Below are 14,702 nucleotides of genomic sequence, written 5' to 3'. Positions count from 1 at the left end.
AGCATTCAATCCAGAATGATAGTTGCATTCAAAGATAAGCCACATTTTTGTTGAGAACCAAGTGTGCTGTGCTTTTACAAAGCGTGACATCCAAGAATTCTTGCATTAACAGCGCAATGATAATTGAAAGCAATGTTAAGAATGCCATACAGAATGCCTGCGGAGGGGCCCCGAGCAGCAATGGCCGCCCCCATGACTATGATGCCATGCTCTTCTAAAATGTTCCGCTTTGCACTTTAGTTCAATTTGCAATAAACAAATGTATAAAGTTTGCAGTTTTTTTTACAATCCAAGTTTAGTCACCATGAATTAAAACTGCAAATGTGGTTATCTATCACTTTGTCTAAATGAGATATTGATAGCTTCGGGACCCTCATCTGTCTTCTGGCAAAAATCTAATTTTGAATTCTTCCTTTATTAAAGGCACCCTGGCATCCTTCTTCCCTGGAAACCTAAATGAAAACAGTGTACCTTAAACAGTGACTCATATTGTCAATAGAGGAAAGTAGCGAAGCAAAATGACAGTGTTTTTCAATGAGAAGCAATATATTTTACTACCTTCTCAGTGGGCAGAGATCCCTCAGAGATATTCCAGTTAATATAATTACATGTTTTATACATGGATCGTCTATGGTATTGAGCACAGAAAGTGAAGACCAAGGGCTGGATTTTACCAGCCCTCTGGTGATGGACTGGGAGGCAAGAGGCCTCGTAAAATGGTGGCGGAAGGCAGGATTTAAACAGCAGCGGGAACCTCAGCAGCTTGGCTGCCCATCAGGTAGCCAATTATGTCAATTAACTTCCCAATTAAGGGCCACATCCCACCCCTGCTAGCATTTTACTAGTGTCGGGAGGTGCCGCTGCCATGTGGGGAGTCCACTAGGTAAACCCTGGCGGCCTCCCATTGGGTTCCTGGGGGGCGGGGGCGGTGGTGGTGGTGCCCACTGTAAGGTGTACCTCCCTTCACCCACCCCAACCCCCAATCGGCGGGGACAGCCTGCCTGGACCCAGCCCAGTAGTTAAAACAACTTACCTCATCTTCAAGGGTGCCTCAACATGGAGGTGCCCTCTCCTTCTTCCTGCAGCTTCACAGTGAACACTTCTGTTGGTGGCGCTGCTGAGATTGCCAAGCTACTAGCCCTCTGATTGGGCAAGCTGCTCTGGGATGCGGGCCACTGTCCTCAATTGGACAACAGTCCCGCCGGTGGCCTCTTAATTGGCAGGAAGTGCGACCCAACCCGAACCTGACACATGTCGTCGGGTCGCGGCATGGGAGCTGGTAGAATTCTGCGGGCAGAGGCCCACTTCAACCCGCAACGTCTAGAAGGCCCCACCGCAAATTACCGGTGGAGGGGGGACCTTGGTGCGGCGGCACCAAGGGGAGAACTTTCAACTTTGTACAGTCCAGAGGTGGGGGTGGGGTGATGGGGAAGGTCAGAATTCAAAGTTAAGTGTTTTTGGGGGGGAAAGGACAAATACCTAAGGTCGTTTTTATTGGGGGGGGGGGGGCGGGTGTTGGAAAGGGGCATTACAATTTTATTTTGTAAATTTTGGGGGGATACTTCTTTAAAAATTCAAATTTGCCAGCAGGGCTGGCTGCCCTTTAAAATGGTTCCAGTGCCTGCACCCAGGCAGCTGATGCCATTGCCAAAGACAGACAGCCCGCCTCCGCCACGTGATTGTGCAGGGGGGAGGTGGGCCGCCCCGGCTATTTAAATGAGCCGCTGCGCAGGAGATCGGGGCGGCTCTTCAGCGTGCAGCCTGCGCATGCAGGTCGCCATTTTTTGAGTTCACCGCCCGGAGCGGCAATGGACTGAGGGAAGCCCATAGGGAAGGGTGAAACCATGGAGGGATTGGAAAACAAGAATGAGAATTCTAAAATCAAGGCATTGCTTGACTGGGAGCCGATGTAGGTCAGTGAGCATGGGAGTGACAGATGAATGGGACTTGATACAAGTAAGGACACAGGCAGCAGAGTTTGGATGACCTCTGTTTCTGGAGAGTAAAATGTGGGAGGCCAACCAGGAGTGCATTGGAATAGTCAAGTCTAGAGGTAACAAAGGAATGAATCAAAGCCCACTATTAACCCACACACTGAGAACAGTAAAACAAAGGATTAAACAAACCCTCAAGCCACCAAGTCAACATTTCAAAAGTGCAGCAACAGCAATTTTCAAGGGTTGGTCTCTTCTCAGAATATCTTCCTAACAGTCCAGCTGAGATTTGGAACTGTCTGTATAGAAAATCACAGGTACAAACTCATACCCTTACAGCCTGTGTCCTAATATGTTTGTACAAAAATGCACAAGTGCTTTAGAAAGAATGCTTTAGAACCTATAGAAGGTTAAGAGGTGATTTGATAGAAGTTTTAGGATTTGGAAAGGAACTGGTAGGGTACAGAAAAATTTTTCTGCTACTGTGGGAGTCTAGTAGAAGAGGACATAACCTTAAAATCCGAGAAGTTAGGAAACACTTCAATCAAAGGGTGGTAGAAGTGTGGAACTCTCTCCCTCAAAAAGCAGTAAATTCTAGCTCAATTTTGCTAGCCAACAGTACAAAGGGATATGGTGCCAATGCAGGTTGATGGAGTTAAGATACAGATTGGCCAGGATCTCACTGAATGGCAGAACAGGCTCGAGGGGCTGAATGGCCTACTCCAGCTCTACACATCTCTGTTTTAAATAAATAATTACCTTCCCACTCCAAGGAATTTGCAAATGGTAATTGGTTTTCCTTAATCAAAAGGCATTGTTCTTACATTATTGAGCTATATAACTGCTCCACTGAAATTAATGAATTCACATTTACCTATCATGCAAATATACAGAAATTTAATAAAAGGGAACTGAATAACCTTTTCCAAATGGAGGCTGCAAATTCATGTTTATCAATGAGCAGCAGATCAAGATCACGGCATAAAATTAAACTTTAATTGCAAGATCCATCTAAAAGAATGTTTACCCCTAATGTAAGAAAAATTTCAGGTTGTACATCTGCACATACAGAAACCATATACATTTTATAGTGCCAAATAATAAATATGGGTATATGTATATGTAAGTCACTGGTTACAGTGCTCTTGCCTCTGAGTCAGAAGGTCGTGGATTTAAGTTTCACTCCAGACCTGAGTGCAAAATCTAGGCCGACACTTCATTGCAGTACTGAGCAGCAAGACTCACTTTCAGATGAGGCCCCCGGCAGGATTTTCTCACCGGGAATGGGAAACAGAGGTCAGGACTGTTTCCGGGTGATGGACCCACCCCTGGGAGGAAACAGTCACTCGTTGTGATTTTCACGGGGACGTCCCCTTAATTGGCCTGGAGACAGGCTCCCCAACCAATGAAGGATGGGTGGGCGGGCTCAAGAAGCTGGAGACCAATCAGAAGCCTTACAGCTTGAAAGGAACCGTAGGCTGCAGTACAGGGTAAGTAAGGGAGAGGGCACTTCAAGATGGAGGTGCCCTCTCTCCAACTTTTTAAAATCCTAAATTACAAAATGGATCTTGCAGCCAGGCCACAGTGTGAGTTTGGGGGTGGGGAAGGCAGGGGCGATCCCCTCTACAGAGTGGCCTGTGGCTACTCCTGCACCCAGAGAGGCAGGGAGGGCCTCCAAGCCTGCCTGAAGTTCTGGGTTCCCAGCCTGTCACTGGGAGTCTGCCTCCAGGCACCAAAACTGGCCCTACCACCTCCAGGAACGTTAAGGCCGACTGGAAAAAGGATGGAGCCAGGGCACTGGCACGCCAGCCGGCGGAGGTATTTTTAGCTCCAACTGGCTTCCATTCCCAGCCCCAGCAGGGCCTCAAGATTCAGCCTCCCATCTCACCTCTCAGGAGGATTAATGTATTCCATGGCACTATTTAAAGACGAGCAGAGGGTGTTCTCCCCGGAGTTCTGGCCAAAATTTATTCCTCAACCAACATAATTAAAACAGATTGTCTGATCATTATCTCATGTCTTTTACATTATAATTAACAGAGCCAAGCAAAAGTTACCGTTACAGTTTTCTGTTTTTTTTTAGCTCCGCCTACTGTTTGGTGGTCCCTTACAATCCAGAAACTACAGGGCCCATTTTAACTCGGGGTGGAAATTGGGTGGTCCAGGGGATGAAGCAGGGGTAAACTTTCCGGCTGCCTGGAGCATGAGGTCCGGAAGATTTTAACTCACAGGACTTACTTACATTTCTCACTCTGATTCCCACCTGAAGGTGGCAGAAATAACATCAGCGCTGGCAGGCGGGAGTCACAATTGGTGAGCAGTCAGGTCTCTGTCAGGGACCCATGGAAATGGTCCAGTTAAGTAATGATTGGAGATTGTGATGGTGGGGGAGAGTGTGGAGTAATTGGTAAATCCATGATCAGGAATGGAGAGGGGGGTGGTACAAGGTGATTCCCAGTGCATCCTTTGGATTCAGGAGGAGCACTCCTGAACCTCCTAGACCCACAAGGAACCTTTAAAAATTAAAAAATAATACATACCTGGGCTTCCTGTGGTCAGGATCCTTGCTCCTGTCAATTCTTCTAGTGGGTTGGAGATGATGTGGGCCTTATTAGGGCTTGTAGGTAATATGCCATGGGCATCCCAATTACTTCAGTGGGACGTGATTCTGTCATTTAAATTGGGCCCCTGCTCTTCAGGGTCAAGTGACCTTCCCATGCTGGAATTCAAGCCAAAAATAGTGAGGGGTGGAAATACATCAGTAATATGGTACAATACTCTCTCTCGACCATCTTAACTCCCCACTCACACTGTTCCATCTATGCAGAGGGGCTGAAATTGACCCGTATCATTTTCTACACTTTTTTCTCACCAGGGGCAGAACCTCAGAAAATTTGCTCTATGCTGCTTTATACATCCTCATTAAGCTTTCCCAGCTCAGGTCTAATCCATATTATACCAAATAGAATATAACAGTGTCAATCTTGTCTCCGTGATAGCGTTGCTCCCCCTGCATCAAAAGTCTGTGGATTCAAGCCCTGCTCCAGGCAATTGATCGCTGAGGGAGTGCTGCTCTGTCAGAGGCAACTTCTTTCAGATGAGCCGTTGAACTGAGGTCCCATCTTCCCCCGTGTGGATGTAAAAAATCCCATGGTTGCTACTGAAGAAGAACAGGGTCTTTCCCGGTGTCCTGGCTAACATTTATCCCTCGACCAACACCACTAAAAATCTCTTTATCTCATTGCTGTCTTTAGGACTTTGCCTGACTTGTATAAATTGCAGCAATAACTACAGCTCAAAAGTTAGCACAGGATGTGCATTTGGACATGAACAGCACAATATAAATATGCAGTCCTTTCTTTCTATTGCAGAGTGAGCTGTTTTTTCTATATTTATCCCAACAAGATACTTTAAACAAAACTCATAAGAAGAGTAAGAAAACTAATTCAGTATGACACTTTAGTTTCCACACCAGTGACCCTTAAGCTTCATATAAGTACTATTGTCTAATTAGTGCTGTATTGTTGTCAGTTTTGAGTTATGGCTTTGTGTCTACTGGGAATTAGTGAAATTGTTCAGGCTCTTTTCATTTTAACGGCCCTCAGGGAGTGAAGATTTTCACACTGTATGGGTTGCAGTTCAGAAGTCTGCAAAAACGCAAGCTGTTTTACAAATCATAGAGGTTTTGGGACTGTCAGAAACACTTCAAGCATGCATGTTTGGATGCTTGAAAGAAAATGCATGCAAAAGCAAATGATGAACTTGGCATGGTAACAGTCTGCTTCAAAATAAAGACAGACCGTCAGAAGAAAATTGACTATAATTAGCAGCTCCTTTTAGGCATTATGGCATATACAGTTCATACAGAAGCAGCAGCTATTGTTAGCTTACGCAGCTCTGAGCCTGGCAAGACCCTTGAAGTATCTTTTTGACAATGTTAGCATTAGTTCGGTCTTCAAGGCATTGTAGCTGGTTGATGGCTACAAAATAAACTCAAACTGTAGCTAACGTCTAATGCTGCTTGGACCATAAGGATATGAATTGCATTGGATGGTTCAAGAGAAGACTACAAGAAGCTTTTTGTTCTGTCTAAGAATCCTATTAGGGCACCTGTGCTTTGTGACATTCGTGGGCAGGGTATCGTGACTAAGACTGAGGTTCCTCCACAGAACTTCCCATAAATTTTGAGGCATCACAATGGTTTCCAGGCCTCATGGATCACCTCATCTAGCGATCATGTAATGAAAGAGAAATCCCAATATAAACAGGTGATTGAATGACGTATTCTCCCCCAGGAATGTGCCTCAGGAGTTACAGAAGCCAGAATTTTGCCATACGAATAATGGTGAGGCTTTTGCCGCTTGCCATTATTAAGGTGTAAATCAGACAACAACCTCCGGTGACCACACGTGCACAGTTAAAGGTTGAAATCAGGAAGTTTCTATCCAAGTTTTCCTGCACCTCCACAGGCTTCGGTGTTAACAGTATCTTGCCAAGAGACTCAGCATTGAAACACATGATGGGCATGAAGTTGCAGTACTTTCCTGCTAAACACGTCAGAAAAGGTTAGGGCTTGTCTATCCAAGTGTAAGTGAAATTTTAAAGATGTGATTAGCCTTAATTACTGCCAAACAACCTCTCTGTCACTGAAAATTTACTTTTAAAAGTTTGAAATCTCATTCCTTCAGATTTTAATTACAGTTGGGAGACTTTTTAAAATTAAAAACTTGTTTTAAAACTTTTTCTTTCTGTCTCTTATCTCTCCTAATCCAACCTTTCCTTCTCTCTTTTCATTTCTCTTTCTGTACATAATTTTACATTGAATTAACTAATCTAACTGACACTTATTGGCTACTGACATTGGGGAGCAACCTCAACTCAGAATGGAATAGTGGCTGAGACGCAGCACCCGTTTAAAGGAGGGGGGGGGGGGGGGGGAGACAGGGAAGCAATGGAGTTACAACAACCCTCGAATCCGAAGCCATCCACATACACTTATGAACAAGGAAAGCTGGAACCATAAACTACCAAGCAGGGCAGAGCCAAGGGAGAAAATGAGCAGAATGAAAGCACCGGGGGGGGGGTGGGGGGGGCACAATAAAGGAGGAAGCAGTAAGAGGGTGAAAATAGGGCAGCTGGTAACCTAAGAAAATCTGTAAGGGAGAATTTGTTCATAAAATATTTTTTAAAGCACCTTGTGCTCAACCTCAGAGAGGAGAAAATAAACATGGCTACCTTCTGAGAGTTGGGTAATAGATTGCTCTGCAGTGCCATCATGTGGCAAGGGATGGAACTGCAGGGTCGCAGGATGTCACATTAATGAAAGGACTTGTATGTATATCGCATTTCTGGTGACGTCAGGACATCCCAAGGCACTACACAGCTTTGAAATGTAGCCAGTGTTGCGATGTATGGGTATCAAGCAACCAGATTTTGCACAGCAAACGTTCCACAAAAAGCAATGAGTGAAATGGTCACATAATCTGTTTTTAGCAGTGTTTGAGGGACAGCAGGAGAAATCCCTGTTCTTTGAATAGGGCCAGAAGACCATTTACATTCACATAAAAGGACAGGCAGGACCCTGGTTTAACACCACCTCTCACAATGTAGCAGTCTCTCAGTACTGCACTGAAATGTCAATCTAGATTTTATACTGAAACCTCTGCAGTGGAGCTTGAACACACAACCTTCTGACTTGAAGCGCGAGTGCTAACACTGGGCCATGGCCAATAGGAAAATTGCATTCAGAAACGTGATAGGGCAGACATCACCTGATGTACTGTAGGTATGGACACAGTTGATAGTGAAAATCCATAGGGACGGTTGCCATTAGGATTTCTGAATGAAAAGATGACAAGAAATACCAGTAGAAGTTATATGACCAACTTAAACAACCAATATCAGTTCTTGGGAACAAAGCTCAGAGCTGCTGGCTAAGAGGGATCTTATTCAGTGAAACATGAAATGAGATAGTGACAGTAGATTTCAAAAGAAGTTATTAAGGACTGAAAGAGAACCTGTTGTTATAGCATCGGAATCAAAGAGGAGTGTTATTCTAGTATCTTTGATTTTTGTTACCGGAAAGGCATCCACTGCTTTCAAGAAGTAATAATACAATTACTGCCTTTCATTACTATAGAAATTTAAAAGCAGTTTGGCCATGTTTTGTCATATGATGTATATCAGAGACCACTTTATTGTGACCAAAGTATAAAACTAGAGGAGTGGGAGAAAGCCACTCAATCTTAAAATTGTACTCATAATTACCAAATTGAACTTGGGTAAACGATAAACAAAAAAACTGTCGGGAAATAAATTGGATAAGGCTGTAAAAAACAAGCGTGGGTATTGTGATGCATGATTAATCAGTACCCATTTGCAGTGATGCAGACAGCACACAAACTGGCTGTGTGCCTTAGCAGGGGACCCAAGTTAGTGCGAGGCTAGCACTACTTAAACCCAGCCTGTGCTTCTTATAGGTGAGGTGCATTCTGGCTGCAGCAGGTGCTGGTAATGGTTAAAGAGAAGTTGATGTGCAGAAAAGGGACAACAGGCCAGAGCCGTGCTCCAATACAGCACTGGAGGCCTTGGTGCAGGAGGTGAACAGGAGGAGAGAGGTTCTCTTCCCTCAGGGGAACAAGAGGTCCTCAAGACAAATACTGCAAAGGCAGTGGGAGCAGATAGTTGTCATGGTAAAGGCCTGGGGACCTGAATAAAGTGCCGCAAAAAGTTTAATGACCTCATATGAGTGGTCAAGGTCAGTGAATGCGTCTTCACGTGCCGTATCCTTACAAATGAACCACTAGCCTCACACACTGCTCCATTCACCGCACCCCCTTTACTCGACTACCAACAATCTCTATCAAACACAACTCATACTCACATCTCACGGCTTGGACACACTCCAGATATTTACCTTGACAGGCACATCTCCCAAACACATTGCACTACACTCACTGACACACTCTGCTGTCTCTTACAAGTCGAGGTGGTCCATAATTAGAAGAAGCAGCACCTAACTGGTGGGTGACAGGCCCAGCTGCATGCCCTCACCCTCATGGAGGAGACAGTGCTCGCCATCATTGGAGAAACCACGAATGAGCTTGTGGCCAGCAGCAGGGCTGAAACCACACAGGATGATGGTATGTTCTTCGCTAATCCTCCTTCTACGTCCCACTTCTCCCTTATCCCGCAATCTCTTCTGATTTACAAGCTGCAGATGGTGTAACTGTGCACCTCTTGCCTTCCTTTAACCTAACCCTACCCTTGTACCTTTATCGTCTCAGATACCCAAGAACTGCCACTTGGTCAAGCACTGGTGCAGGAGTCTGAGTTCCAAGGGGAACAAGAGACTGATGAAGAAGAAACACAGTCACTTGCTCTCACACTCGCAGCCATCAGCACAGATATTAGCACTGTGCATACTTTAGATGGTAGCATAGAGTCGAGGCCTGCTACCCGACCCGAACTCGACGGAACCCAACGACGTGTGTCGGGTTCGGGTCGAGTTGAGCCCATCTTCAGGGTATGACGTTCGGACTCAGATCTGGTCGGGCTGAGTTCAGGTCGAGCCAGGTCGGACACACACGGTAAGTGCTCTGGCGGTTAAGTATTGAAATTAAAAAAACTTACCTGAGCTGGGAGTCCGGGATGAAACTGAGTCTGTGCAGTGAGTGAGTGATGTCACTATGACATCATCGCACATGCGCTGCAGCTTCGTGGTGATTCCGAGTCCAAAGGTGAGTAAAGGGATTGTCGGGTCAGGCTCGGGTTGGGTCGAGCTGGGGCGGGTTCGAGTTGGATCGGGCTCGGGGCAAAATCGAAGGGACTCGGGCCGGGTCGGGCTCGGGTCTGTGGTGGTTCGGTCGGGTTCGGGTCGGGTTATTTTTTTCCCGACCTGAGCAGGCCTCTAGCATAGAGGCAGGTTCTGCACATGGTGAGACACCGGGTACAAGTGCCTGCAGCCAGGGCAGGGGGAAAGGATACCGCAGGTGCCAGCTCCCCAGAGGGCAAGATCGCACACAGGCTGTTGTGTGGAGGACTCCAGCGAGTACTGGAAGGGTCTTGCAGAGCAGCCCAGGCCATGGAACCATTGTTCCAGAACCCCAGTGGTTTTCCCTGTGATGTTTCATGTGGCAGCATAGCTCTTATTGTATACGTGCTTAGTTGGGTTGCGTGCAAAATCAAAAAGCTAGGTTTTAAGCAGGTAGCCCTCATCGCCCAGCTGGTTTGATGTGGTGGTTCAAATACAGAGAACAGCAGATTTGCACAGAACAAAAGCATCATGACTGCTGCCAGGATAGCAAGCATTCATCAGCGTGATATATGTTACGACAGCTCAGGACAAAGCCCTCAATCAAAATATATGGTTCTGTTTGCGGTGGGAGCAACGCACTGTCAATTCAGTCCCGTTGCTCCACAGGTCGCATTATATATCTTTAAGCTTTCCAAACCAAAGAAAGCAGCAGCCGAATTGAAACAATCTAATAACCCTCGAATGAAGCGAACCAAACCAGGTATCTTTAGATATCAACAAATTAACTATTTATTTTTTAAAAACTAAAATCTTAAACACTGCTAAGATAAACCAATATCTAAAGACCTTATAACTTCTTATTTAAAAATCTAATTCCCACATTCGCATACATGTATTCAAACTAACAGTAGTTTGATTTTTAATTAGTTGCCCGGAAAAATAGAAAAGTCTTTGCAGATTATGCTTCCGATGAACGGTCTTCTGATACAACACAAGTCAAAGTTCACTTGCAGTCTTCCAAGGTCTGATGAAGATCCTTCCAAAGATAGGAATTCAGCAGTTCAGTTCAGCAGTTGTAGTATAAACTCTATTTTCCAGCCATGAACACAGTAGATCAATAATTTGTAATTTCTTTAAGGAATTAATTTGTCTCGAAGCTTTTTAGAAGTTTGAGAGAAACTACCCTGGGTTTAAATTGACTTAGAGAGAGCTCTCCTATTTCCTTCATGTGCCGGATCCGTCTGACAACTGTGTGTCTCTGCTAGCCAGTTTCAAAGCCAAAATGGATACATTGAAGCCCTGTTCTCCCTCTCTGTATGGCTGTTGCCGGGCAACCAGAATGCACTTTGTCTTACAGTCTCTGGAGCTTGCTGCCTTAAAGAAGTACTAATCTTTTACAGCCTTAAAGGCGCACCGCAATATTTCCCAAGGAGAAAAACAAAATCACAGGATCATGCCAGTATGATCGCACACCAACTGCACATTTGGCAGGTGGTAACCTTTGGGGTTTTGGTATATTTCAGCATTTCGATGTGGTATCTGCAAGGCCATGTGCAATTGATAGCATCCTGCACTATGGGGAAGTTCACCATCCTGGAAAAACCATGTGCACGCTTCTTTCTGGGCAGAGAGAACACAGTGAGCTCCCCTTTCCTGGCATAAAGATCATCTGTCACCTCTTTGATGTAGCGGCATCTTGAAGTGTCAGCTGTGGCTCAATTGGTAGCACTCTTGCCTTTGAGTCACGGGATTCTGGGCTTAAGTCCCACTCTAGGGCTTGAGCACAAAAATCAAGATTGACATTCCAGTGCAGTATGGAGGGAGTGCTCCACTGTTGGAGGTGCTGTTTTTTTGGATGAGGCATTATACTGAGGCCCCATCTGCCTGCTCAGGTGGATGTAAAAGATCCCATGGCAGTATTTCGAAGAAAAGCAGGGGAGTTATCCCAGTGTCCTGGCCAATATTTGTCTCTCAGTCAGCTTCACTAAAAAGCACATTATTTGGTCATTATCACATTGCTGTTTGTGGATGTTTGCTGTGTGTGAATTGGCTGCTGCCTTTCCTATGTTATAACAGTGACTACCTCATTGGCTGTAAAGTGCTTTGAGATATCCGGTGGTCATGAAAACGCAATGTAAGTGCAAGTCTTTCTTTAGCAGTGGATGGGAAATGTTAAACATGTTGCCTGCTTCAGCCTGGAAGAATCCTGACGCAATGAAATTCAGGGTCATGGTCACCTTCACAGCCACTGGCAGTGCCATCCTTGCCCTGTTCTGAGTTTGCAGGTCTGGTTGCAAGAGATGGCAGAGTTCTATAAAGCGCAGATGATGCACACACTACTCCTGACTTAGGTGGAGGTATGAGAAATGCACCCAGAAGACCCTAGGTGGATAAAGCCTCTGGCTGAAAGCCCTTCTCCTCCCTCTGTAAGCAGCTTGTTCTCTTCTTTGCTGCCTCTGTTCCATCTCCCTATCATGCTGCAGTCCAACGGGATGGTAACCAGCACCCATGACTTGAAGTCACAACCAAGGTCTTCTCCATGTGCAGAACCAACCTTTACTAACTCTGCAAACCGCCTAGCTCTTCTACAAACTTAAACAGAGCCAGTAGAAATTAATCAGCAACTAACCTGCAAGTTGATGATTATCCCTCTAAATAGCACTGCTAGGAGGGTTCCTCCTGCTACTGAATGCATGTTCATCTGTGTGTTTAAGAGTGTTAGCTGGTGCAGCGAGGTCAAAAATGGCAGGGCTGGTGTCAAATCAGCGTTACACGCTGACTGACGTCATGCGTCAACGCCCTCACCAACATGGCGTTCGCTGCACTGGACCTGTGCACACACAGTGGATCCCATTTTGAATCTCTAAGGCCACCCGTAGTGCCCAAAAAATGGATGCTACCCATCTGAATTTTAAGGCAACTCAATCTTAAAATTGTACTCAAAAATGTCAGTTTAAACTTGGGTAGTCTATAAACAAAAAAATATTTATTTATTATAGGCTACAAGTGTTAACTTTTGACAACATCAAAATTTTTCCAATCATAAAGAGTACATTTGCCTTGCCACACCACTCTCCTCTTTGAACAGAAAGTAAGCCATTCCTCTTGATAGAATGTAATATTAATGCAACTGCGATTTCCCCAGTGTATTGTGTATTATTCATTGCTTCTAGCTTTCAAGATTTAAGCCATGAATAATGTGCACACAACAGTTGACTTCATGCTCATATTTGTGCAGAGGCTGCGAGAGATTTTCGGCAGTTAATTATTTTGATTATAGAGACTAATCTAAGTGTCACTGTAACACTAGAGGTATACTAAAAGGAAAGTCTGCCATTATGTCTGCTTTTTCCATATACAGTGGAACATGTTGCTCAGTACCGTAATATGTTAGGAGCACTGCAGAAAAGACCCAGCAGGATAGATATAATGACTGCCTCTGATGAGTTGGTTTCACAGTTACCTTAAAGCTCAGGAAAAACTATATATTCGTTGCAGCATGATCAAGGACTAAACACACAATGAATTGAAAAATTGCAAATATTCTTTTCCTTGCTTATTTCACAGAATAAACGCAACATGCAATTTGGCATGCTGGCATTCTGTCAGTAAAATCTGTGCCTTGCTCGATTTGCTTTACAGAGGTTCGGGTCAGGAAGCACTTTGCATCCGGCTAGCACTCTGGAACTACACCCAATATTGGTGAATGCCAGGTATAGATACTTAATCTGCCATTCTGTGGTGCAGCACATGAGCACACCCCATGAGGCTACCCTTTTATTATCATTACAGTTCCAATTCTCTGTCCCATTCACCATTCCATTTCCACATGGAAATGACAGTTTCTTCTTTGGTCTCTATCAATGCTGTTTTTAACTACCCTTTCGGAGGCATGTATGAACAGAAAATGGATTTTCCATTGATTTTTTTAATCTCTCCCTGAGAAGCACCACTATATAATTAATGATTATAAAGCACACATGTGCTTTTTTTTCCCTCTTATCTAGAAGTCTGTGTAGATACTCAGATTTAGTAAATCGTGGAGGATAGTAATGAGTGCTACCAATCCAATGTTGTTCATTAACACATTAAGGTACTGAGTCAGTGGATCACCAAGTTTTTATGGTCTATTTGACTGTTACTCATACTTTTACTGGATTCATTGAAATCAAAATCTGCAGTGAGAGTGGATTAACCATCATTTAAATTTTCAGCATATCCACCTAAAACATTTTCATGCTATAGCCTTTATAAATAGTTCTATGTGACTTAACTTATGCATTGACTAACATCCAGGTGCTGTTTACTTCAGGCTGTAAAATTGCAACTACTCAGAATTTGATGAGTAAAAGCCAAAGATGATAGTATTTTTATTAACCTTTCAACTTGCAACTTGGAGGTCCAAATTCTAGGGATACTTATAGATTGTGATAATCAAATACACATAGTCTAAAAATCAGAGCCAGACCTTTCAGGAATGAAATTAGGAAACACTTCTGCACACAAAGGCTGGTGGAAGTTTGGAACTCTCTTCCACAAATGCCAATTAATGCTAGAACAATTAATTTTAAAACAGATTGATAGATTTTTGTTAACCAACGGTATTAAGGCTTTGGGTAAAGGTATCAGCCATCAATGAATAGTAGAACTGTGTGTTAATTGTATATCATTTGTGTTTAATTATATGCAGGTGAAGGGCATTAATTAGGGTTTCACTTGTGCACATATAAAGAGACACTTATTAACAGTGTGGTGTGGTTGCATTAGGAGGTGTATGCTTGTAATGTTTCACTCTGTAAATAAATGTTAGACTGAGGAAAGCTTCCGTACAAGCCTTCACCAACTGGCTTTCTGGATTATAATAGTGTGAGAATGGATAGATATCCTGGAGTTTTGCTTGATTAATTTATGCAGCCTTTCCCTGAAGGTATTAAGCAAAAGGGTTTTCTCTCTTACTTTATTTAGTTAGAGTTCTGTAACATTTGAACATGAATCTTGATTTGTTAATCTAA

The 14,702-nt window shown here is 44.1% G+C and overlaps 2 protein-coding genes across 2 annotated transcripts in view; both read left to right on the top strand.

Annotated features, from left to right (window-relative positions):
• Nucleotides 1–14,702, top strand: part of chgb (chromogranin B) — a 173,279-nt gene that overhangs the window by 108,689 nt on the left and 49,888 nt on the right. The gene's annotated exons all lie outside the window — the stretch shown is intronic.
• The window catches only part of LOC137376231 (shieldin complex subunit 1-like), a 100,285-nt gene that overhangs the window by 80,318 nt on the left and 5,265 nt on the right, over nucleotides 1–14,702 (top strand). The gene's annotated exons all lie outside the window — the stretch shown is intronic.

The sequence above is a fragment of the Heterodontus francisci genome, chromosome 13 (genome assembly GCF_036365525.1).
Source record: "Heterodontus francisci isolate sHetFra1 chromosome 13, sHetFra1.hap1, whole genome shotgun sequence".
Lineage (NCBI taxonomy): Eukaryota > Metazoa > Chordata > Chondrichthyes > Heterodontiformes > Heterodontidae > Heterodontus > Heterodontus francisci.
The sequence above is the reverse complement of the archived record's forward strand: the minus strand, read 5'-3'. Positions and strand labels throughout refer to the sequence as shown.